Raw genomic sequence first — 27,593 nt, 5'->3', positions numbered from 1 at the left:
TTATCACAGCAATGCAGTTTTGTGGCACACAATGGCTGCTTGCTGAAATCATTTTTAATGAATTCATTGTTTAAATTTTCCTTATATCTCTTACTTTTCCAAAAGCTAATAAAATAGCATGTACATATATTGAAAGAGATTTCTTTCATGATAGAATACAATTTGTTTTAAAGGGTATTTAAAGTAAATATATGATATCCATTGCTGCAAATAAGTAGACCACCCTCGGGGGTGTTTAATGTTGATGGGAAGTCCTGTAGTTGAATCAAAATAGAAATTTATGGAAAGTCCTCAGTAACACTCTGAAATGTTGCGTCCATGGACACATGTCTGGTTTTGGCTTCCTCCAGGTTTTAACCTAGGAACCACTATGTAGGGTGATGGATATTCTTACTAGCAGCTAATGAATCAGTAATCACCACATCCTCTTCTTCTACATGGTAATCATATATTATGCTTTTTCAGAACTGTTTCCTTGTCAGTGTCTATACTTTGGAAACATGGGCTTAAGCTACACTTCACTGCACACTCTTACACACTGACAGTCTCTTTTAATAGGGAAAGCAAAGTTATTTAGGAATAAAATTCTCTGTCATCATTTCTACAGATTATCTATTCTACAGAATATCAATGACCTTCAATGCTCACTTTTTCATCACGAGAATAGCTATTTGCACATGCAACCGAAAGCAAATTATATTCATTCAATTTAAGTAATTTTGATTTTAAACTTTATTTTTAACTGATTATTTGAAAGCTGCAAACGTGCATGCCATGTATGTTCCTATTTGTCTGCCCTCCCTCCATTCCTCCTACCTTCCTTCTTTTTCTTTTATATACCCTCTGCCCCAACAAACTTTGACTGTAGTGGAGTCTCAGGAGAATCTCCTTCATGCGTTCTGGAACCTGTACTGGGTTGACCATATGCATCTGTTCTGTGATTAACCTCGGTTGCTGTTTGTATGACGAACAGTCATGTTGCAACAACTTACACAATGCTCCTGCCTACTAGTTTATCATATACTTCATTGCTCCAGAAATGCATAAGTTGAGGAAGCTTTTTCCAGAATTGCCACTTCCTGCCTCCTCTAAAGTTTTATGGTCAATATTCTGAGGAGTGATCTGCATTCGCTTCAGGGAAGCCAAATAGTACTAATGTCCACGTGATCAGGTTTCAGAATGGTGGTTCATTTCAATGTCTATGAAATTTCAGCAATTAAATCCAGAAAATCAAAGGGCTCAGTGGCATAGAATTCTTTCTAGGACTGTAATTTACATTTCTTTTACCTTTTTTCCTTCTTTCACTTTCTTTTTCTTTCTTTTTTTTTCTCTCTTTTTGGTAAAAGGATAAAATGTTTTCCATGACTTACTAACATCAGTCTTCAAAAGTAAGACTTAATTCTTAATTGTTCTCTTCAAGATAGATATAAAAGCATTTCCATGACTTACACAGTTTTTTAACTTGTTTCCCAACATGTAAAAACTGATATTAATTTTGAATGTCACGTGTAATCCGATGCTTCATTAAACTTGTTTAATATATAACATTTAGATAGGATTTCATAGCTAACTCCTATATAGTGAAAATATACAGAATCCACTATAATACCTTTTTAAAAATACCATGCTTTGTAATCTGTAGCTGTCCTACTGTGCCATATGGGAACAGAACCTCTCACACCCCCTGGGCAACTATGAAGTACTACTGATAATGAAAGCATTGCTTAGCCTTTCCCCATCCTTCTGTATAGTGTTTCAGTCATAAGACCCGTCTTACCAGCTGAGCTATCAGCTGAAAGTGAGATCAGGTGGTACTGACCATTCTGTGCTAGATTTCTGCACTTATATTTTTCCACCACTACTTCTGTTGTTGAAAACGACACAATTCCAGTATTTTTGTGTCTGAATGCTTTGCTAAAATGTTTGTGTTATTTCTTTCTCTTACCAGATGGTAGGCAATATGCTTGTCCCCATTCCTCAGCCTTGCAAATAGCACTGCGATGGACATGAAGCACATTTGCCTCTCCAGCCTACTTAATTCATTGTGTAACTTGTACCAAGTGGCAATAAAAATATCACATTCTCTGTGTTTGAAAGCAAGTATATCCCACAGAAGTTAACTTCCCATCATAGTGGACAGATGAAGACTAGATTAGGATCAGAGTAAAATATACCTTGGCATTATACTGAATGTATGACCAGGGTGGTTTTAAGTGTTAGAAATCCACGCCTCTAAATAAGTTTCCTGCACAGATGTTATTGACACACAGGTGCATGAGTTGGGTTCATCTTGCATAAATTTTCACAGGAAGTCCCTCCTTAGTATTACTTCTTATACATGGTAACAGTGATTTGTCCAGAGTTTCTAAATATGCTTATGAGTCTTTTTGTCTTTTAGTCTTTGATAACTACTTGACCATTCTACTTAAAATTCAAAAATACTATGTATATTCTTCTCGCTAGTGTTGTTAAGATCAAGACTGTTCATTTATGCATCCATTCATTCAGATGTTACTGAATGATGTTTGAAGTGTTTATTCAAATTTTGTATTAAATACACTAATGGAATTTCGTTTTTTTATTTTTTATTAATTTATTCTTGTTACATCTCAATGGTTATCCCATCCCTTGTATCCTCCCATTCTTCCCTCCCTCCCATTTTCCCCTTATTCCCCTCACCTATGACTGTTCCTGAGGGGGATTACTTCCCCCTGTATGTGCTCATAGGATATCAAGTCTCTTCTTGGTAATTTGCTGTCCTTCCTCTGAGTGCCACCAGGTCTCCCTCTCCAGGAGACATGGTCAAATATGGGGCACCAGAGTTCGTGTGAAAGTCATACCCCACTCTCCACTCAACTGTGGAGAATGGAATTTCGTAATATGTGTATTTGTATGTGAGAAACTGATGATGTTCATGCATCCTCCTTGTACTGTTGGTCTAGTTTTCATGCACCCACTTCCTCCTAATGCATCATCTGCCTTTTACTTGACTTAATTTCTTTCTTGTCCACATGATGTCAGAGAACAAGAAGCGCTAGCCTTTCTTAGTCTAGCTTGTTTCACAAAGCACACTGTGTTCCAGTTCTATCCATTTTTTTTTAAAGAATGGCTTGATTTGTTTCCTTTTGTAGTTAATAATGCTCATTTGTGTACTTTTAACATTTTCTTTATCAAATTCATTCATCTATTTATGGGTGGATAGGCTTACAGCTTTTGACTATTTTGATTAGTTCTGATATACAGGTAGAAATGGAAGTTTCTTTTGCATGTTGGCTTTTCTTTTGGGTAGTTATTTATTAAAAAGAGAGATACACATTGAATTTGTTATGATTTTAGGATTATTTTGAGACAGCTTTTTCTATGTATATAGAACTATCCTCAATCGTGTGATCCTCCTAACTTAGCTTTCCAGGAGATGAAGTTAATGTGTTTCACCATTGTGTGAGGCCAGCTTTCATCTTTGATATTCTTTATATATTTTCCATAGTTATTTTTAGTTGTTCTCATAGCCACTGTACTATCATATTCCTACTAAAGGTTTAGAAGGTTTTTTGTCTCTACTTCTTTAACAAATTTATATATCTGAGTTTGTTTAGTAATTCACATTCTTAATATGGTGAGATGGCATCTCCTTGACATTCATTTTCCCACTGGCTATAAGTTTTGTAATTTTTCATGTATTTAGTATTCATTTGTACTTATTTTCAGCGAATCTGTCATTTAAAAAAAACTCCATTAAGTGTTTACTCTATGTTGTTTTAATTTTATATAATTTCTGAATATTAATTTTAAATTACATGAATAGCCAGTAAAATATTTCTTTATCAGCATAGTTTATCAACTTCTCTGTTACATGGGAACATGTATTTAGTAGAGGGCTACAAGTGAGAATAATTTATGAATCAATGTTATATGTTAAAAAGAGAAACATGTAAGAATATAGGATACATGTGACAGTACTAATATTGATGCGTTGTTTTTAAAAGCATATTTCTTTCATACTCTATAGGTGGTTTACTAAGTCTGTTACATAATACCTCCTTATGGAGATAGCTTCAAATTTGGCAAACAGGCCACCTAGCAAAATGTTCTTGTTTCTGCCACAGACAGAATTCTGTCTAAGAGTCGTCAAACTTGGATATAAGCAGAGTTGATGGCCAAACTCTGTCAAGATAAGGTAAGCAAGTCCTCAATAGTTCCTGCTTCATAAATAAGTCTGTCAGATATATTGGGCCAGAAGGCTGAAGATGAGGCTCCATCATTATAAAAAGTTTTGGGTGAGTGTTCAGGTAGCAAACTATCTCTGTTATTCTTTCATTTTGTATGCTGCTAATCTGCACTTCCTGTTCACTCAGGTAATTAACTGACTTACTTCTAAAAAATGTTGTATAAAATTGCTTTTTAAATAGTAGTTCGTAATAGAAACAAGGAAAGCAGAGTCTGATGATTTTAGAAAAACCAATGCCCTAAAAAAATATCTAAGTTCTTGTTTTACATTGAGATTGTGAAGTTTTAAAACTGTGTTTATTGGATTCAAAATAATAGTATATTGATGTATGTCAAGATTGATCTATTTTTCTATGTATAATATGTTTTTGTTTGAGGCCTATTACTAAAAACTCTGATATCATTGTATTAAAATAAGTGTTGGTGATATAACAAGCTGCCATACAGGAATACTATATAATTCATTAATTTGGTTGGTTTTCCTCATTTAAGTTATTTTTCTCTAAGTTTTGCTACATATTGAAACTTCATCTTAAAATAAAAAACAACATAAGGAGATTGAAAGTTGTTCACCTTGAAATGCGGATTTTCATTTAATATTTAGATACATTTTAAACATGGCTTAATATATAAAACTAAGCTTTTAACTAGATCTTAGTAATTAACATTAATTATATAATTATATTTTATAATTCTGATTATAGAATTGGTAATGCTCACCCCCAAGTTTTCACAAACACAATAAAATTTTTCTTATAAACAAATTTACTACTATCTCTATTTGTGCATGGATATCGCCTTTAATTTGCAATACAAAAATTTCCCAGCACAAATATTGTTTGAAGATGTAATTTTATTTCCTCAAATCGTATCATAATTAGAACACTTACATTTATGTTCAATTAAGATACTTTAAATAAATTATAAAAGAATGAATCTCATGATACAGTCAAGGTACTGAAGACTTCTTCCATACATTTTAAATTAATGAATTTGTACAATCCTAAATTGTAACTCTTTGCACATGATGATACATAGACAAAATTTGTAGGCACAATTAGTAATTTAAATGCAACAGAAATTATTTTGAATATTTAAAAGATGCCCTGTAATTATGACCTAGACATATAACAGAACAAATTCCTTGACACATATTTCTTAGTGAAGGCTGTGGTGTGTATTGAAAGGATATGACAACTCACAACATACTAAAAAAAAACATTGTGTAGATTTTTGTTTTAAATGACAAGGTATTTTTCGATGACTTACCACGAGATGATTTCTATTAAACTGTTTTACACAAACTAGGGCAAAACATGTCCTAAATTTATAGCCTGCTTACAGATCCTCTGTTTTTTTTTAACAATATTTTATTTTTTAACTTTTTAAATGCTAGAATGAAATACACATTTATACACATACACACACATACAACCCCGTAGATATATCCACCAGTACCTTCAGGTAAGAAATATACCTTAAGTTTCTTCTTGGGTGGTAGAATTACTAGGTAAAATAAAGTTAAGTCACTTTAAATGTATTTATTTATTAAATATGCAAAACTGGGACAATTTATTAACTGATATTGCACAATTTATGACTATACTATTATGGATACATTTGTCAGACAATATTTAAAAAATTTTAGATTATCAAAAATAACTAATAATAGTATACTATAAAAATACTTAAGCTATGAATCATATGATTAGAAATAAGGCACAAAAATATTTTCACTGAAATTACAGAAACAAAATTCTCTAATTTAAGGAAAGAGTTGCCTCTCATGGTCCAAAGACATAGAGAACACCAAATAGCATTTCATCATTATTGATCACCTTGATATTTGTGTCTGATTATATTAAGGAAGACATACGCAGCTGAACTGTAGAAGACAGTGCTAATCTTCTTTTCCACTGAACCATCACCAGGTTTATTCAATCCAAAATGCTAACTTAGGCCACTCCCCAACTGAACAGTCATGGAATAGATCATCTTAAAAGAGATCTGCAGGAAGCTACACTCTTGTAGAAAAATCATATGCAATTATGAATCATGCTATGTTAAAAAACTAAAGCTGGGACTTAAAATGAATGGAGGCAATAAAGAGAAACATCCTGGCATACTACTGGAGATAAAATTAAAGTGTTAAGAGGGAGTTCTGAGGCTGTCTGAGGGCAAAAACATACATAAAAGCATGTTCTATGAATAGATGACAGTAGGTTTATTCAAAATAAAATAAGAATATTGGGGCGAATGTTAGGAGAGAATGCAGTAGGAATGTAGGTATAATGAGAGTCCTAGCCTATAAAGTGGAATGACATTTGCTAGGCCCTTGGATTTTATTAATATATAATTATTTTAAGTACAATAATTCATTCATTGAAGTATTTTAAATTGGATCTGTCACAACTTTTCCTTATAATAAGGGCACTCTGGATGGACATTGTTTACTCCTATAATCAACAGGTAAATTTTCAAATAAGTAAACCACTTTTGTTGTTTAGTAAGTGTAACTGTAAATGCAATGTTGACAGTACCTGTCACAAAACTTCATTAAAGCCTAAAATGAAATGTTAAAAGGAGAAAAAAAATTTAGTTTGTGAATGACCTCCAAACACATAACACCCATCACCCAGGGTTTGGCAGACTGCCCTTTCCAAACAACTGTGAGAACAACAGCAACAAATAAGTTGTCTTGTTCTTCTCCTTAGAGACCTTTCCTGGTACAACAGAAACAATCATGTGCACACCATGCTCAGCATCAGAAAGTGCAACAGCCACTAACAACAAAATCCAAGGTCTCTTTCACTCTCAAAAAAGAGACCAAAAGTACTTATGAAATTCTTGTTAGTTAGAAGAAATATCTCTTTTACAGACTTTGGTGTTTTGTGCGGTATGCGAAAGGCAATCTATTGTTTAAAGACAATTACTATGGTAAGTGGCATAAATGATCATCTTGGAAACCAGCAGAATTATCCTAGAATAAAAGGAATGATTATATCTGGATCCTTATGCAATCACTTCTGAAAAACATCTGACTTACCTATGCAAAAGGGGCACCCTGTGATTTATCTCCACCTAAAACTTTGTCATGCTTAGTTTCCATGTAAATATCCAAAGAGTTGCAACAGTTAAAATTGCAACATGACTTAATTTAAACTTACAGCACATGTTTGGACACATAAAAAATGTCAAAAATTGGAATATGTGCATTTTTAGATTAAATTAAATTAAAATGTATAGTTGCAGATGTACTAGATTATCAGAGGATCTGAACTGTGGTTTTTTTTTTTTTTTTTGTGCACATTTGTACAACTGCATGCCCTTGTGTGCACATGCATGTGAAGTCCAGGGGTCGCCCATGGGTATCTATGTCAATCACTTCTTCACCTTCTATTTATGAAACAATGCCTCTTACTGAGGATTGAATTTCACCAGCTCTGTAAGAGTGACTGGTCCTAGGACCTAGAGATTCTTCTCTATCCATTGTCTCAGTATTGGGATCATGGTTTATGTCCCATTGCATTCAGATTCAGGTAGCTCCAAGGATCTAAAACCAGGTCCTCATACTGGTGTGTCAGGGACTTTATGACTGAGAGTCCTCCCAGGCTCAAAAAATTTTTTTTAAAGTTTACCTTTTTTTTTCCAATTCTTAAAATTCTTTATAATTTCTCTTTGTAATATTTTTCTAAAACTACTAAACACTTCTAAATATTCTTTAATGAATGGCTGCTTCCATATTAAACAAATTAACATTAGTTTGTTGACACAAAATCCTAGTATGTGATGAATGTTAAACAGATTATTATCATAAATTTAATTATAACTATGATTTGAGCTACTCCCTGACAAAGTCTCTATGGTATTTGAGCATATTTAATACTCTATTTTCCTCCTCATTTCATAACACTATTTTTCTGGCTTCTTTTGAACCTCAAAATATTGTAATTTCCCCTCACATGCTTACAAAAAATTTTATTGAATATTTTTACATATGCATTTATATTATTACACATATACACAATAAACTACATACAGCAAGAAGAACCATGAAATACACATACACACACACACACACACACACACACACACACACACACATATATCATGTTAAAGTCACAGTGTTTTGGCTATTTGTATCTGGCAGTCTTGAAGAGAACATCTCTCCTACCTTGGTGAGTCTGAAATTTTAAATGTAAACCAATATTTATCATATCTCATCATTATAAGCTTAAAACAGCTATCTAGACCTAAAAACATCCTAACCCCTAAACAACTATGCTTAACTGTAAGACTAAATTATCTGGTCCTCATCCCCATCAGAGACTTGAGAAGGAATATAATTAATTACCTGAATATACAGGGAGTGCAGGTTAGCAGCTTCCCAAATGAAAAGATGACAAAGACAGTTCACTGACAGAATAATCACCAGACTTTTTTTGTTTGTTTGTTTTGAAGCATCATCTCCAATCTTCTGTCTCAATATATCTGAAAGACATATTTGCAAATCAGGAACAACTGAGGACTTGCTTACCCTGTCTTGGCAGTTTGGCCATTGGCTTTGCCTGCATCCAATACTTACAAAATTTATTGTTTCCTGTATAAAATGATTTGGCACTTGGTCCTATTGAATTAAATATCTGAATTTTGTCACTTACTTCTTCTTAGGTATGTGGAAAGTTAAATGTTCATCTTTATAAGGAGTGTGCTGTGGTATTTTTTGTTTTCAATTTTGTAGGTAATGTATATAAAGTGTGTGTCTCATACTTTTTTTGCCACAGACTGTCTCAGTTGGGTATAGGTCCTTGGGAATGGGAGTTCATGAATTGTCAGTGGGCAAAGACAGGTGAAGTAACAAGCAGAAACAAACCCAGGGGAATGTTTGAATCTGATTGTATTTTGCAGATGAGCAAGCTAGGTGTTTATAGACATTTTTTGAAATGGGGAGTGTTTTGTGGTTACATTTTTTTCATACAATTCAAAATACAAGATGCAAAGTAATAAGGTTGTCATCAATCTTGAGTCACTATTCTTAAGTCATTAGCTCGGTAGCAGTACGCATGTGCCCTCTTTATCAAAGCTCAATGTTCTCTCATTATGCCAAACATCTGTGTGTCAAGACAGTTTTTTCTTAGTTCTTCTTTATATCTTAGCGTCACTATCTGGAGCTTTCTAAAACACTTTATTTGTAAGTCATAATATAAACTATGATTAATCCTTAACCAATTTTTTATTAACAAATGGAGTGGCACTCAGTGGTAAATGGACCTGAATGACCCTTGGCTGCAGTCCCCAGTTAGGGCATTTCATAACAACAGAGTCATGTCTGACAAGTTCTGATACGCGAGTAGGTCAGAAAACAAACAAACAAACAAATAAACAAACAAAATGTGCCAACACAAATGAATAAGAAAAAGACAGCAATCAGTTACTTCTGGCAGGAACATCAGAACCATTCTAGGAGGCTCTCTCTGGGCGAGGGTCCTCACCTCGGATTGTGCAATAACATTTGCCACACAGATTTCACTGGAGGGGTCATGACACTTTTTCACATAGAAAGTATGCAATGTACAATCATTACCTGGCAGATGAGAAGATGACTTTTGTGAGACTACATCCAAAAATAAATTAAGTTAATAATATTGTGATTATAATAGGAAAGATGAACTTTCCCATAATATAGTCTTAATTTACATTTTTATTCAAATAAATTGAATGAGTACTCAATTACCTATTTCATCACTTCTTTCTGTACTAGAGGTCAAAGTGCTGAGTCAGACAGTCTAAAATAAACTTCATACTGTTGTGTATGGGCAGGATTCTTATTTCCTCTTGGCCTCAGAGCTCATCTCTGCTCTTATGCGCATTGACGTCATTGTCATCAATTGCATCTATTGCGGTTGGTGCTTCAACTGAAATATCTCTTAAATTTTTTGTATTGTGCCAAAACTATCCTCAGTGCTACCTAGAACTCAGTTCTGATTAGATGGAATCATTGGGCTTCTATAACAAGAGAAGAAAGCCCAGAGGAAGCAACCCTTACTCTTTTTATTTTTATTTTTCTGCAATTTTTTATTTATTTACTAAGTATTCAACTAAGTATTCAGTGCTCTGCCTGCATGACAGAAGAGGGCATCAGATGACATTACAGATGGTTATCAGCTACTCTGTGGTTGCTTGGAATTGAACTCCGGACCTCTGGAAGAACAGACAGTAAGTACTCTTAACCTCTGAGCCATTTCTCCAGCCCACAACCCTTACTCTTTAAAGTCTTCTTTGTAGAGTTAGTGAATGAGCCATGGAGCTATGCAGCTTTGTGATGTGGTTTCTGTTGCTCTCATTGGATGACTACAATGATTCCTGATTTGGATCCTATGGCCAACGCCCCACCTCCAACCTCAGGCTAATTTTTAAAACTCTCAATCACATCTCTTCAGAAATTATGTTCTTTTATCATTTTCTTTTTCTGAATTTATTTGACTTAGAATTTCCTGTGTATTCATGAATTTCTGGGGGTTCAAAGTTGTTGAGGTTCATTGTTGTTATTTTGCTGTTACTTCTGCACATGCTCAGCATTCTAATGGTTACCATCCTCCACTGATGGGCATATATTATATATCATTATTTTTCATCCTTTTCTCTCTAGCCGTGTGTGTGTGTGTGTGTGTGTGTGTGTGTTTGTGTGTAGGGGGTGTTGAGGGGTAGAACATTTGCATGCTATAGTGCATGTATAGAGATTAGGGCACAGTATTATATCAGTCCTTGCTGTAAAGCTCAAGTTGTCTGTTTCTCCGAGACAGTGCTCATTCCTATTGATGCATCTTCTTGGCTATCTTAGTTACTAGGTTATCGCTGTGAAGAGATACTATGACCAAGGCAACTCTTGTGAAAGAAAGCATTTAATTATGGGCTTGCTTACAGTTTCAGGGGCTTAGTCAATTATCCTCATGTTGGGGAACATGGTGGCAATGCAGGCAGGAGTGGGAGGAGTAGCTGAGAGCAACATGCTTGGCTATTTTAATAAGTTCTTAATATGGGGAAGTTTGTTTAATTTAATTGTAAAATGGTATTGGATGATATGGAAATTGTTTCCTAAGCATATATCCCATCTGCATATTTTCTGTGAGAAGATTCTTTTTAAAAACTTTGACCTGATTTTAGTAGGTTCATTTGCTTGCTCATCATTGATTTCTAGTGGTTAGTTATATAGTTTGTATAAGTTCTTTTTCACATGTGTTCTATAGAGGGGTCTCCCGTTGTTTTTTCCAGTTAATTAAAAGAGAAAATCATTTCTTTATATAATTTATTCACATTACATCTTGACTATTGCCCCTTTCCTCTTATCTTCCCATTCCCACCATTTCTCCCTCTTCTGCCCTATTCTCCTCTAGACATCTGATGCAAGGACCATTCTCCCTGACTGTCTGATCACAGTCCATCATGTCTCATCTGGGTAGCCTGCATTCCCTTCTTGTGTACCCAAAGGGTATCTCCACCAAGGGGCAGTGATGAAAATACAGGCACCAGAGTTCATGTCAGAGGCATGGAATTTTATTCAGATATCAAAAACAAGGAAATCTTGAAATTTGCAGGCAAATGGATGGGACACAAGACAAGATTATCCTGAGTGAGTTAAACTAGGCCAAAAAAACACACATGGTATATACATACTTCTTTGTGGACACTAGCCCAACAGATTGTCCACAGAGACTCTAACAAGCAGGGTATCGTGCCAGATAGTAGGACTTGCATCCTGATTCTGGGTGGAGTGATGAGGGTTGTATGGAAGAGTGGGGTTGATGGAAGAATGTGGTAGGGTCAGGAGCTCCACAAGGAGACCATCAAGGCCAATGGATCTGCACCTGCGGGGGGTGGGGAGGAGCTGCATAAACTGACGCACCAATGATGCAAAGTACCTAGACCCCCTGTTCAGATACAGTTGATGGACAGCTCATTCTCTATGAGTGTGTGCAGGGCGGGGGGCAGGGGGAATCCCTTCTCGTTTTATGTATCTACTTTGCTTTCCCCCCAACAATTTTAATTTAAATGAAGTTAAGTATAAAAATTATTTCTTTTATGTTTTTTCAAACAAAAATCACCACATGGGTCTATATTCAATCACTACTTTGTCCCTTTCTCTATTTTCTCATTGGATTGCTTGATTATTGAGTCTTTGTAATCAATATTTAGTCAGACAATATCATGAATCAAACTATCTTCTTCCCATAGACAGTGTTAACTCTGATCTACATATTCTTTTGTCTTGGAAATGTTAAAATAAGTTTGTGGAAATCAACAAGGTAACATACTGAGACTTGCAAGGAAGTTCACAGAACCTATAAATCAAATTGACAAGAATGGTTATCTTGACAATATTGAATCAGGATGTTGTCTGGATTTTTTTTTCTTGCAGAGACATGAACACTTGCCTATTTTTCCAGATAGAGCACCAAACATAGCACAAGATCAATTCTTCCCAAATTTAAGATAGTAAATGAGTGACCTTATTGGTCTTATTTGCAGAAGCATGGGTGGAGGATTATTACAAGGACATATTTCAAAGTACCTATATCATGGCAAGGCACCCTCTGTAAACCTATGAAAGTCACGAACCCTGGTACTTCCTGGCCAACTTCTGAAGGAAAGCAAGAAAGCGTCTCCTATTTTTTGCCATTTTCAAATGCTTTTAGAACCTTGTCAGGTCAGGAAGGGGCTTTAGGAATTCTATCACTTGTTGAACATCCCAATCCATTCATTCTTATTCCTACAAGCTACTTTCTTACTTCCATATGTAATAATTCAGTTTAGATGAGATATTACACAAAATGCACAAGGACTTTGTTCATATGTATTCTACTTTTTCTATTATATAACTATGGACATTATAATTTGCTACCTTCTTAGTTCACTGGTTGCTGTCATCACAATTTTGTATTTTCTTTTTTTCTATTTTATTAATTTGTTCATATTATATCTCAATTGTTAGTCCATCCCTATTATCCTCCCATTCCTCCTTCATTCCCTCCCACTTTTCAGCTACTCCCATCCCCTATGACTGTGATTGAGGGGAACCTCCGCCCCTGTATATTCAAATAGGGTATCACGTCTTTTCTTGGTAGCCTGCTATCCTTCCTCTGAGTGCCACCAGGTCTCCCCATTCAGGGGACTGGTCAAATATGGGGCACCAGAATTTGTGTGAAAGTCAGTCCCCACTCTCCACTCAACTCTGGAGAATGTCCTGTCCATTGGGTAGATCTGGGTAGGGGTTCAAAGTTTACTGCATGTATTATCCTTACCTGGTGCCATAGTTTGAGCAAAACCCCTGGGCCCAGATCTGCCCACCATAATGTTCTACTTGTAGGTTTCTAGGACCCTCTGGATCCTTCTATTTCCCCATTCTCCCTTGCTTCTCTCATCTAGAGCCCCAATAGGAAGTCTTCCCCTCTGTCCCACTTTCCTGGTTAGTGAAGACTTTGATGGGACATGCCCCTTGGGCTAGTGTCCAGATATAAGTGAGTAAATACCATTTGACTCTTTCTGCTTCTGGGTTAACTCACTCATTATGTTCAATTTGAACTATTTCTAGTTCAATCCATTTGTCCGTGTTTTTAATAGCTGAGTAGTATTCCATAGTATAATGTACCACAGTTTCTTTATCCATTCTTCTACTGAGGGACCTTCCAGTATTATACTGAAGAGATATGGGGAGAGTGGGCAGCCTTGCCTTGTTCCTGATGTTAGAGGAATTTCCTTGAGTATCTCGCCATTTAATTTGATTTTGGCTATTGGCTTGCTGTATATAGCCTTTAATATGTTGAGTTATGTGCCTTGTATCCCTGTACTTTCCAAAACTTTAAACATGAATGGGTACTGGATTTTTATCAAATGCTTTCTCTGCGTCTAAGGAGATGATCATGTGGTTTTTAAAAAATTTTTTCTGTTTGTTTATATGGTGGATTACATTGATGTATTTCCATATATTAAACCATCTCCACATGCCTGGAATGAAGCCTACCTGGTCATGGTGAATGATATCTTTGATGTGTTCTTATATTTATTTTGCAAGTATTTTATTGAGTATTTTTGCATCAATTTTGATAAAAGAAATTGGTCTGAAATTCTCTTTCTTTGTTGGGTCTTTGTGAGATTTAGGTATCAATGTGACTTTGGCCTCATAGAATGAATTTGGTAATGTTCCATCCATTTCTATCTTTGGTAGTAGCTTGAAGAGTATTGGTATCAGTTCATCCTTGAAGGTCTGGTAGAATTCTGTGCTAAAAACATCTGGCCATGGGCTTTTTTCAGTTTGCAGACTATCAATGATTGCTTCTATTTCTATAGGGGAAATGGGACTATTTATCTTGTTTATCTGTTCTTCACTCAATTTTTGCAAGTGGAATTCATCAAGAAAATCATCCCTTACCCTTAGATTTTTAAACTTTGTGGCATATATGCCTTCAAAGTAGGATCTTGTGATTCTTTGTATTTCTTCAGTATCTGTTGTTATGGCTTCGTTTTCATTTCTGATTTTGTTGATTTGGATACTGTCTCTATGCCTTTTAGTTAGTTTGGCTAACAGTTTGTCTATCTTGTTGATTTTTTCAAAGAACCAGCTCTTGGTTTTCTTGATACTTTGGACTGTTCTCTTTGTTTCTAATTTATTAATTTCAGCCCTGAGTTTGATTAATTCCAGACATCTACTCCTCTTGGGTGTTTATGCTTCTTCTTTTTCTAGGGCTTCCAGCTGTTGCTTATGTGGGAATGTTTCCAATTCCTTTATAAAGGTACTTAGTGCTATGAATTTTCCTCTTAGCACTGCTTTCAATATTTCCCACAAATTTGGGTAAATTGTTCCTTCATTTTCATTGAATTTTAGGAAGTCTTCAATTACTTTCTTTATGACCCAGGTGTCATTAAATACAGAGTTGTTTAGTTCTCATGTAAGTGTAGACTTTTTGTTATTTCTGTTGTTGTTGAAGTACAGCCTAAGACCATTGTGATCTGTATGATACAAGGTATTATTTCAATCTTCTTGTGTCTGTTGAGGCTTGCTTTGTGACCTACTATGTAATCAACTTTGGAGAAAGTTCCATGGGGTGGTTTGGGTGAAAAGTTCTGTAGGTATCTGTTAGATAAATTTGATTCATGGCATTGGTTAATGATGTGGTTTCTCTGATTAGTTTCCATTTCAATGACCTATCCTTTAGTGAGAGTGGAGTGTTGAAGTCTGCCACCATTATTGTGTGTGGATCAATGCGTGGCGTAAGCTTCATTAATATATCTTTTATAAATGTGTGTGTCCTTTTATTGGGAGCATAGATGTACAGAATTGTGATGTCATCTTTGTTGTCTTTACCTTTGATGAGTATGAAGTGTCCTTCCTCATCCTTTTTGAATTATTTTTTGTTGAAAATCTATTTTGTTATATATTAAAATGGCTATTCCTGCTTGCTTCTTGTGACTATTTGCTTGGAATATTTTTTCCAGCCTTTTACCCTGAGGTAATGTTTATCTTTATGGGTGAGATATGTTTCTTGAATGCAGAAAAATGTTGAATCTTGTTTTTGCATCCATTCAATTAGTCTGTGTCTTTTTATTAGAGAATTGAGACCATTGATGTTGACAGATAATAATGATCAGTGACTGTTAAGAGTCTTAATTTTGATGTTGGTTCCAGTAGAGAGTTTGTATGGTTGTGTTTTTTGTGATGGTGTAGTTATCTATTTCCTGTGTAGTTTTGGTTGTTGCTTGCCCCTTTGGAGTGGAGTTTTCCTTCTATTAATTTCTGTAAAGCCAGATTTTTGGATAGGTACTGTTTGAATTTGTTTTTGTCATGGAATATTTTGTTTTCTCCTTCTATGGTTATTGATAGTTTCACTGGGTACAGGGGTCTGGCCTGGAATCTGTGGTCTCTTTGGGTTTGCAGGACCTCTGTCTAGGCCTTTCTGGCTTTTATGGTCTCTGCTGAGAAGTCAGGTGTAGTAATGATAGGTTTGCCATTAAATGTTATTTGGCCCTTTTCTCTTGCAGCTTTATAATTTGTTCTTTGTTCTGTATATTTTGTGTTTTGATCATTATGTGATGGGAAGTTTTTCTTTTCTGGTCTATTCTATTTGGTGTTCTGTGGGTCTCTTGTATGCTTATAAGCATCTCTTTCTTTAGACTGGGAAAAATTTCTTCTATGATTTTGTTGAGAATATGTTCTGGGCCTTGGAGTCTGGCATCTTCTCTTTCCTCAATGCCTATTATCTTCATATTTCTTCTGTTAATGGTGTCCTTGATTTCTTGGATGTTTTGTGTCAGGATTTTTCCAGATTTAGTGTTTTCTTTAATGATTGCTTCAAGATCTATGATTGTATCTTCTCTAGACCTGAGATTCATTCCTCCATCCCTTGGATTCTGTTAGAAAGTCTTGTCTCTGTGTTGCTCACCTTCGTCTCTGAGCTCTCACATTCCTGTTTTTCTTCTGTCTGTGTGTTTATCATTGAATCCATTTTCATCTTCAGATATTGAGCTGTTTTATTGGTTTCTTTCATCTAATTGTTTGTATATTCCTGAGTTTCTTCCATTTCCTCTTTATAGGCCTACAGAGCTTGAACCATTCTATTGATTTCTTTCATCTGATTGTATTTTCCTGTATTTTTTCCAGTGCCTCTCTACAGGCACTCTTTTATGTCTTCCATCTGTTTGGCTGCATCTTCCTGCATTTCATTATGAATTTTATTTGTTCCCTTCATTATCATCCTCATTACTAATGAGTTGAGGTCATTTTCATGTATTTCCGTTGTGTTTGAGTTCTCTGGGTTGCTTTCTTTGGGATAGCTGGTATCTGGAGATGTCATATTGTTTTGTTTGTTTGTTTGTTTGTTTCTGTGTTTTTGTATGATTTTACACTGTGTTTTAGTCATCTTGCTATCTCTGTTTTGGGGAGGTAGCATCTGGAGTTGAGTGGAGGTAGTTTAGGTATAGATTCACCCATTTTCTCACTATTTCCCTAGGCTGGAAGCTCTGATGCTTCACTGGTCTGGATGCCAGGAGGCCAGTCCTTAATTTAGGTCTCTCTCAGCCAGTAATCCTCACCTCCCCTGTACTGTGGGTCCTAAAATCATACTGGGTTTCAGAATGTGCGCTAGGTCAGGCCAAAGTCTCCACCTTGTGGTACCAGAGCTCTCTGGGGACTGATGCAGGTCAGGCAGAGAGGATCTGATGGGAAGTGTCTGATGGCTACAGTATTCCCTATCTTCCTGAGATTTCCTTAGTCCTGGAGCACTGATGCTCCACTGGTCTGTGGTTCCTGCTAGCATTTCGGGACCCAGACCACTCTCAGAGTCCAGGTTATTGTGATAGGGCCCAAACCACACACACAAGAGTCCAGTTAGGGTCTATGGACCCAACCTGTACATTGAGAGCAGTTTACATCTCTGCACCCAAATGGCTCTCAGTGCCCAAACTATGAACCGAGCTCAGTCAGGGGCCTGGGGCCCATACACCATGCTGAGTTGAGCTAGAGACTCTGGACTGAAACTGTGCGCCAAATTCAGCTAGGGTTTCAGGACCCAAACCATGTACTGAGCTCAGCTAGGGTCTCAGGGACTGAACTGCTCACAGAGTTCAGCTAGGGACTCTGGGCCCAAACTGCGCACCAAGCTCAGCTAGGGTCACGAGGCCCAAATCTTGCACTGAGTCCCCTCTCCTGCAGCAATTTCCACCAGTCATCATGCCAATCTCCTCTGCCAGAGGGTTCCCAGCTGCAAACCTCAGCCGCTGCTGTAGTCAGAGAACATCTGCACTTCTCCCATGTGCAGGGGTATACAAGTTCTCTGTTTTTTGTTCCTTTTGAACTGTAGAGTACTCCCGCTGTAGTGGGGTGGGGAGTTTGGTGTTCCTAGCGAAGAATTCTGTGCCATTCCCTGAATGATTTACTAGAGCTTCTAAACACGGTCCTACTGCTCACCACCATCTTGGAGTTCCCTCAAATTTTGTAATTTTTTTAGGATAGATTTGAGTCTAATTTTAGATTTATTCTGATGATTTTTATTTCATAAACTTCTACTATGAATAACATTGCTATTTTAGCATCATATTTCACACATTCCTCTCTGATACAGAGCAACAATGTTCACCTAAGGACATTAATCTGCTTGCTCGGATTGGTTATAGTGTGTTTGTTTGTTTGTTAGGTTGTTTAGTAGGTTGGTTTGGTTTTCTGTTTGTTTGTTTGTTTCTTTGTTTTTGTCAGTTAATTTGGATTTTCCATACTGAAAATCTTGGGAACAAAGACTCTTATTTTTTGTATTCCAATTTGAATACATGTGGTTATACTACTACTTCTTAGTGTATTATCTTGGATATCCAGTATGGTATTGAAACTTTTCTTTTGTGATAGTATTTGTTTTTATTTTATACTATGGGAGGTTTGTCTAGAGGAATATCTCTACACCATGTGTGTGTGTAGTGCTGCAAGGAGGTCAGGAGATGGTAACAGATCCTCTGGAACTGGAGTTACAGACCATTGTTTGTCACTAGGTGGATGCAGGGAACTAAAGTGTGGTCCTCTAGAAGAGCAGCTTCTGTTTTTAACCACTGAGCATTCTCTTTTCCCAACTGACTTGTTATTTTATACTTTTATTACCATATGAAATTTAAAATAGGCAAGAAGAGAAAGTACTTTACCAGTTTAAATCTTACTGTCTTAGAAAAGTTGAACTTTTTCTTTCATAATAAAATAATAATGCTAGGTTTTCTATAGTTAGTATAAAGTTTAGTGTTTTTCTGTTTTAATTTTCTTACAGATTCTTCATTAACATCAATAGTTGCTATATTTTGCCTAGTTCTTGGCAACAGTTGATATAGCTGTATCATTTTATTTGTTTTTTTAACCTTTTAATCATTTCCCTATTTATTTGCATATATGGTAATTTTTATCTAATTATAGTTATTTTGCTCTATGCTATATAAAACATTTTTAGGGTTCCTTTAAGTAAGATAGATTGTTTTCTGTGGAACATAAACTCTAAACTTTTTTATTTAGAACTACAAATATCACAAAATATCCATATAGTTTTGATTAACATGTTAGGAATATTAGGTTCAATGTGGTGGGGTCACTTTTTCTCATGTGGCTATTGTCTTAAGGATAATTCCAGATACTACTTCTTTGTGCTAGTATTTGTCTCTGTCTCTGTACTCATATGTACAGAGCAGTAGAGACAAAGTTGTACAGGTGACTCTGCAACTATGTAGACACATCTGTTTGCTTAATGGCTGCCTCTCTGCTTCTTTGAATAAAAATCCAGTGACTGTGAACTACTACATTTCAAACATCTTTCCTAATCAGCAAAAGCAGTTGGCCCTGCTAAACCTTATCTGTATAAAGGTCTGAGAATTCCCTCCAGGTGATGGACTCATAACCCAAGTTTCTTTATTGTGTTTCCTTAGCAAATTTGATCTAAGTTGTTGTTGTTTTATCTCCCCATTCTCTCTTTCTCTGACCTGTTTCTTCTCTTTTCTTCCTTCCTTGCTTCCTTATTTCATTTTTTCTTTGTTTTGTTTTTTCTTTTCTTTTCTATTTTCCTCCTTCATTCCTTTTTTCTTTTCATTTTCTTCCCCCTCCTTTCTCTTCCAGTTGTTCTGATCTTGGCTTTCTCTTCATTCTCACATCTCTGCTTTTTCTCTATTGTATCCGTTCTATTTCTTATTTATCCTCCAACTTCCTTCTTTAATTCCTCTATCTTTTCTACTAAAATGAATATATTTTGATTATTCCACATGATAGTCCTGGTACCTTGCTAAATAAGGCAATGCACGAGGGGATCAATATATCCTATTAAATGATTTAATACTATAAACACAAGAATGTATATATGTATTAATAGAATTTGTAGAAAATAATATAAGGATTAAGCAGCCTTAAATATTTGTTTTATGAAATATATTATTCAATATTTTCTCCACAATTAACATGTGGATCACTTGTTCTCAGAAAAAATTTTGAAATAATACATATACATTATAAGAAAAAATATATTTTTTGGTATCATGTATCTATAAGGACTATTGAATCTATGAGATTACAGATTTTCCAATATGATTTATCATAAATTCTTTTAAAGAGTGTTACATTTTTATGTAATTGGGACCAAATGTTAACCAAATAGAGAAAAATTTAACTTAACATATATGTATAAAATTTTATTTTTGAATAGTCTGTTTTATTTGCAGATTTAAGCCTATTTATTAATTTTATTGACTAATTTTAACATTAGTAACTTTCCATAATGTTTAGTCTTATAGTTTTAACTAAAATTACATTTAAATACAAGTAAAAATTTATATTTGTATTTCTGAGGCAAAAAGCAATTTTTATGAATTTTTTAAAAATTGAGAAAATATTGTTTACAGGGTTTGTTGTTGTTGTTGTTGTTGTTGTTTGCAAAAAGGACACTAAGTCTTAAAACCCCATCTCTGAATTAAAAGTCCATATTTATATCTGTACAACTTTTATTGACACAGAAAAAATCATGATCATTACACAAGTAAGAATGTACAGTGCCAGCCCATGACATACTTTACAAACACTGTAAAATAAGTCATCCTTACTATGATGAGCTTGACAATATGCCTTTTAGGTCTTTGAAACTTTTTTAAAGCACTTTGCAAAAGATTAGAAGTTGGGCTTGAAAACCATTGAATGCTGGAAGCAAAACTTAATGGCTGTTCTAGGAGGACTTAGAAGTCAAGGATGCTGAGAAATGCCTACCTACGAGGGAAGCCCAGCTGTGAGATTTCAAAGAGGAGCAAAGATTCTCAGGAACTCAGCATGGACCAATTTATGGAGTTTTGGTTAAGAATCAGGTGTATTTTTGCTTATTTCCTGAGTGCCTTTGAGTTGAGAGAAATTGAATGTGTTTGTTTGGACAGGGTAGCATTCAGACTGGTGCTACAAAAATGTAGTTGTTAAAGAGAGCAGCACTGCCAAAGAGAAGCCTCAAGTGGTGCACTAGGAAAATAGGATGTCTTGAGGCCAAAGCCCCATCTTTGAGGTTCTATCCTATGATGGCTCAGGTTCATTAAGGAAGAAAAGTGTAAGCTTTTGAAAAAGTCTCAACTTCAGGAAACCAACCGTTTATGAGCATTTTCTCAAGGTCTGACTACAGAAGGTGATTTTGCAATGTTCAGAGGAATCCAAGCTACATCTCTTGCTCATAACTAAAAGTGACCATATCATCCATGTTGCACTCATTTTACTGGAACAAAAGATGCAAGGTTGAAGGGTTTTGGAGAGCAGCTAAGACTAAGCAAAATATGGCATATGTTAGTCATAAAGGGAAGCCCCAGTTACAGAAGAGACTATGGGACATTAGAAATGCAAGGACCTAAGGAGGCAAACTGAGGAGAGCTGGGCATATGGAATAGAACAGGCACAGGGGAGAATCTAGGTGCACTGGGAACGGCAGGGGTCTAGAGTGGTTTTGGGGCTGAGAACATTGGGCTGAGGCCTAATTGTATGATATAGAACTGTTTTGATGCCTTCACTGATGCATTTTTATTTTGTTTTAACGTTATTGTTTCCTGATCTCCTATTATTTTTTTCTACCACAATTCTTAACTTCATGCCATTAGGTGTTGAAAATGTATAACTTGTGTTTGACATCTTTTAGGAGTTCACATTTTAAGGACTTGGGGCTTTGACAGCCATGCCACTGTTACAGCTTATGAGAATATGAGATGTTTAAAACAATACATTATGAGATAAACCTGAGTCTTTGAATAATAAGCAGAAGGTTGCTGCTTAGAAATGGAATTCTCAAGTACGATGCCACCAAGTGCAGTCAGGATGCATCGTAATTCTCTAAACAGGGCTCTTGGGACAGGGCTAAAGAAATAAAGAAGGCGAGCTGAGTATTATGAATGCATTCATTCACATCCTTTTTTCTTCTGATTACAAACATAATGAACACTATGAATACATTTACTTATAACCACTTTTCTTCTGATTAGCAACAAAATGAATACTATGAATACATTCATTCATAACCCCTTTGCTTCTTATGGTGAACAAAATGTGACCAGCTTCTTCTTGTCCCTACAGCTTTGACTTCCATGCCATGATAGACTGAAACCCAAAAGTGTGAGTTAAGCAAACCCTTCCTCCCTAGTATCCACATGTCACATGTTAGATTGCCTTGGTTCTATCCTGTGCAGTATTTGATTTGTTCATTTTGTATTCTTACTTATTCATTTGTTTGTTACATACTAAGTACATATATCTTGACATGTATGCAGTTCTCATTGTAATATAAAAAGTCAGAACTTAATTCATACATTACAATATAGTATATAACCTGACATATAACAAAATATATAGGGGATAATATGATAGAATAGACAGGATAGATAAATATGTACCTCCTCAGGTCATTCACACTAGGTAATCTACAACAAATATTATAAAATTTTTATTTATTAATTTTTTCTCCCCAAAGGTTCTTTTTTAACAGCATCTCAGGCATTTACCATAAATGATAGAGAAATGCACTTTAAACAGTTCTTTAATATACATAGAGCTTTATCATTTATTACTGTGAGGAAATGAAGAAAGGACAGATAAACAGACAGACGTATGGAAAAATTGGTCTGAATTGAGTTGTTCAGACTCTAATCGAGTGGCACCAACTAGCCCACATGTGGAACATGGCATGTTTATTCTGTACATAGGGAGGAGTTAAATAGTCACAGTAGAAGGTTTCAGTACTTAACAGTCTCGGTCTGTGACCATCCAGAAGAAAGGAACTGCAGGTGCTGAGCTAAGTTCTGCTCACAATGGTCAAGTGATAGTAAGTACTTGTAATGTACACATTGTCAACATTCTCACTTGTACCAGATAAGGGCTTTGCCACCCTCCTGAGCTTTACCTGGAAAAAGGCTCTACCAATTTCTCATGGGCTCAAGGCCATGAGATCATTTTCATGATCACCACATGGCAAGTCAAACAGTCACATTCCCTTAGAATTTCACAGCTACAGGAATTCACTAGATGCGTATGAATTATTAAAAACTAAAGTATATTTGCATACTAATATATGCATGTCCTTGTTTTTGTTTGTATAATACATTAAATCTTGGCTGAGTATTTCATATGACAGGATGCAAAACATCTTCTATGTGTCTCAGAGTCGATCAATATTTTGATGTAGAAATCATCAATGCTAAGTACACTAATTCACATACATATACAATTCAAAGTGTCAGAAATATGTTTTAGGGGTAGAAAATTATTTCCTTATCTCAAACAAATATTCATTAAATATTTTTATTAAAATCAAATGAGAAGCAGAACATTTTCACACCAAATAACCTAAAATGCTAAGAATAACTGTGGGAAAACATTCTCTTTACACATTTATAAAATGTTGCTTGTATCGGAGTAGAAAATTATGTATGTTCAGTTAAAACAATGCAGCTCACAGCAAACAATAGGTTAAAGGTTAGTCAGTGTTAAGGAAGCACTCAGTATTATCATGTGGAGTGAGGGCATTGCAAATGTATACATACATTTACAACCACGCTTGGAGTAGGCGCACATGGTGCAGTACTGCCTAACCTTCCAGACATCTCAGATTCAAATACACTTGACTTTGAATTAATGCTTGGGCCTTGAGAATTCATGATTCACTTAGGGCTGCCACATTTTTCTGTGATACTCACAATTACTGAACTCACTAAGAGTTTGCAACCTGCAGTTTAGAAACTGCATATTTCGAGGAATCCAGGTACAGAAACCCTTTGGGGTAATTTGTTCCCAGTGTCTGTGTTTGGCAAATTATGTTGGGCTAGAAAACAGCCAGATTAATTTATTTCTGTTTGTCTCCTTTCTCTCTGCAAAACCAAAGTGGAATACTTGAAGCAATATGGGACCGAGAGACACTAAAGTGTTTATTATTTGCCCTTTAATGATATGATTTCAGATAGAGGCCATTTACTCATTCAGTTAATGAATGAAAATAGGGAGCTGTTGGTAGCTCTAAAAGAGAGGGAATAATCATGGAAAGACAATGATAAAGGAGTTGTGAAGGCTAAACTAGCAGAAACAGGAATATGCTAAAAGCGAAGAATGTACAAATCTCTCTGACAGATGACTGACATAACCACCACCTTCCTATTGGTATTATTCATTCCCAAGACCTGGTCTTGCATCTATCCTCCCATTCAGGTCATTCTTCCTTGACAAAGTCTTTCTACTGATCATTTTATGGAGCTCCTACAGGAGAGTTTCATGCCATAAGAGCAAGCAACATCCTCCTTGACCTTTGGCTCATTCTTGAAGTGCTGCCAAGTAATAGCACTTCGTGAGGAATGCTGAGTAAACAAACATAGGACAGAACTTTAGACCAATTTGAATCCTGTAAGATAAATGCCAAAGTTTCTTCACAGCATATTATTAAAATAGTAAAGCTGATCAATCAACAAATGCTCAAGGCAGGCTTATCAAAAAATGGACTATTAAAGGCTTGAGAAGTGTCTCACCTGTTAAGATGGCTGGTTGCTCTTCCAGAGGGCCCAGGTTTGGCTCACAGCATTCCCTTGGTGGTTTACAATCCCGTATAATTCCAGGCCCCAGGGATCTGACACTCTATCTGGCCTCTGATATCACAGTATGCATGAGATACACAGGCACACATACAGGAGGATATACGTATGAAAAAGACTTAAATGTTAGATGTAAGACATTGGTATCTTAGTAAATGACATATTACTAGAAAGTTAAGCATTCAAAAATTCATGGGTTAGGGCTTAAATTTGATACAGACTATAGCATTTAAAGCTGAAGTTAGCATCAATTATTTAATACATATTATTTCTGGGACAATAGATGTCCAAGGGATCTAGAAAATGGGCACAACTCCCAGATATTTTTAGTAATTCTCACCTCGCTAACTCCAGTGACCTCTTGTTTCCAATAAGAAGTTAGTTAAAACTGTATCTAGAGGTAAGAGCTGCAATATTTATTCCGAAGTAGTTTTCAGTGTAGTTATGCCTTCATGTTTTAGAAATGTTGTTTCAGGAAACTGTTGTGGCTAGCACGTGGGAAATGAGATTCTGAACAAGTCTATGGGAGGTTATCTTGATTATTTGTGGTAGGAAGATCCGCCAACCATGGGTGGGATCATTGCGTGACTGAAATTCTGGATCATTATAAATGTAGAAGGGGAAGTGCGCAGCAGTTTGCATTCACCGTTCTTTTCTAACATACTGAGAATAGACACTGCAAGTTCCTGTTGTCTTGATCATCTCACCATGATGTGCCAGACTTTGAACTATGAGCAAAACCAAAACTTTCTCCTTTGCTTTTGTTGTGGTCTGTTATCACATCAAATGAAAATGAAAGCAAGGCCAAGACTAGGAACTTAGAAAAGGACATTAGGACATTTAAAACTTAAATGTATTAATATGCTCCTACTGAGAAAACTTACTCCAAAAATAGAATATATGGGAGGAGACAGCACCCAGTGCATATTTAAAAGTAATAGAGTAATTATTTGGCCTGTGCTTTTATTGTTCTTTTGCTTGTTATTTGGTTTTAAAATAATTCAGGGTATATTTTCTCTTATTACTACAAAGTATTTATCAGAATGAATATGACTAAGATGTGAATATTCTGGGTTCTTATACTAATAATATAAATTACTCACACTTAATATATAGGTTTTCATGTATACTTTCTTAATTATAGTCTTTCTTATCCCTGCCTTATCACAGCAGGGATCCCTAATGTGGAGTTTGTAATAAAAGTCATAAGATAATTCCTCCTTGAGGAAATTTAATTGCATTTGCATTGCCCTCTATTCCTCTTCAAAAACTTGCATAGTAATTTGTTAAAATAGGCATCATGGAATACATGGTGCCTTTCAAAGAAAGATTCTTTTTTCTTTCCTGGATAAAAATTAAAATCAAATTATGTCATGCCATCTGTTAATAAAATACTTTTACTTTCACACATGATAAGGAATGCCTGTTAAATAAATTAGGTCTCCAAAATTGAAGCTGTTATGAAATGTCACTGCAGGGAAGGGAAGAAAAGGGTATAAAAGTGGCCGCTGTCACCTTGAAACACTAAGAGCATCATCATATTCTCATCTGTACATTTCAGACATTTATAGGAGTTCAGAAGGGATGAGCCAGTCATGAGCATGAATAGAAGTTTAGAGAAAATATGGCTTGCTTAAACCCAGGTAAACCAAAGAATTGGTGCCCCATGAAGGCTGTCTATCTTTACATCACTGCCTGCCCTCCTTTATGTACAATAGCTTTTGTGACTCCATTCTGTGTACTCACTAAAAATATATGCTTGTTTATTTAGTGACTTAATGAGGAAAGAATTTGTAACAAGAACTGTGTGAAGTCCTGTTTCACAGTTATTGATTTGTTATCTTTCATTTTGATTTAACTGACTATATGATGTATTTTGTTGTTACTGAAAGAAAACATGTATTACATAATATATAAACAATAGATGAAAACAAACATCTAATGTACCACTATACACTGTTTAACTGAGACCTTTCATGAAGATTTGACCCCAAACTATAGAACCATTTCTTTCTCATTACAACTTTTAGTGGCCAGACTTACTGCATTATGCAAATTTAGGCATGTAATACCCTGCAAATGAGAAACTGTGCTTTTCCTTGGTGCTACTTCCTGGCCATGAGGCACATGTTCTTTTTTGTTGTTGTTTAATATATCTTATTAATTGATTCATATTACATATCAGTTGTTATCCCATCCCTCAGAGGAAGGATAGCAGGCTACCAAGAAGAACCTTGATACCCTATGAGGCACATGTTCTTAGCAGTAAAACACGGATAACATACTCTCTGATAACATTATGTCTGCATTTATACTTGATCTTTTCACTCACTCCTTTCTTCTAGCATGGCAGAATTTCTTTTCTGTTAGTTTAAGTAAGATCTGATTATTAGAGAGATACATTTGGTGCCTAAAACCACCTGGTCCAAGATTAGTGTACATTTTCATGTGTACTTTAAATTCTAGAGGCTTGTGACATAGAAATGAAGAGATGAGTTTGGGGTTACACAGTAATCTTGAATGGTATTCCACACACTACAGTAGCCAAGCTTGGACTCATATCTTATTTTTAAATGCATGTAGTTTTTATAATCTCCCTGCTCTTTATCTTTTGCTCAGTCATGTTCCTTTTATTAAAAATATATTATTTTTGCAAATAATATACACAAATTATTGCTCCCCCTCGCTCTACTCCTCAAGGGAAATAGATCATAGTATATAAACATTTAGGGATTAGGAAGAAGAAATGGATAAAATTCGATCAAGGGAAACAA

General features: G+C 35.5%; 1 protein-coding gene across 2 annotated transcripts in view; it reads left to right on the top strand.

The window, feature by feature from the left end:
- SGCZ (sarcoglycan zeta) overlaps positions 1-27,593 on the top strand; it is a 929,136-nt gene that overhangs the window by 491,125 nt on the left and 410,418 nt on the right. The window lies entirely within an intron of this gene.

Source organism: Acomys minous (genome assembly GCF_964271855.1).
Source record: "Acomys minous genome assembly, chromosome: 15".
In the NCBI taxonomy this organism is placed as follows: Eukaryota; Metazoa; Chordata; class Mammalia; order Rodentia; family Muridae; genus Acomys; species Acomys minous.
The sequence above is the reverse complement of the archived record's forward strand: the minus strand, read 5'-3'. Positions and strand labels throughout refer to the sequence as shown.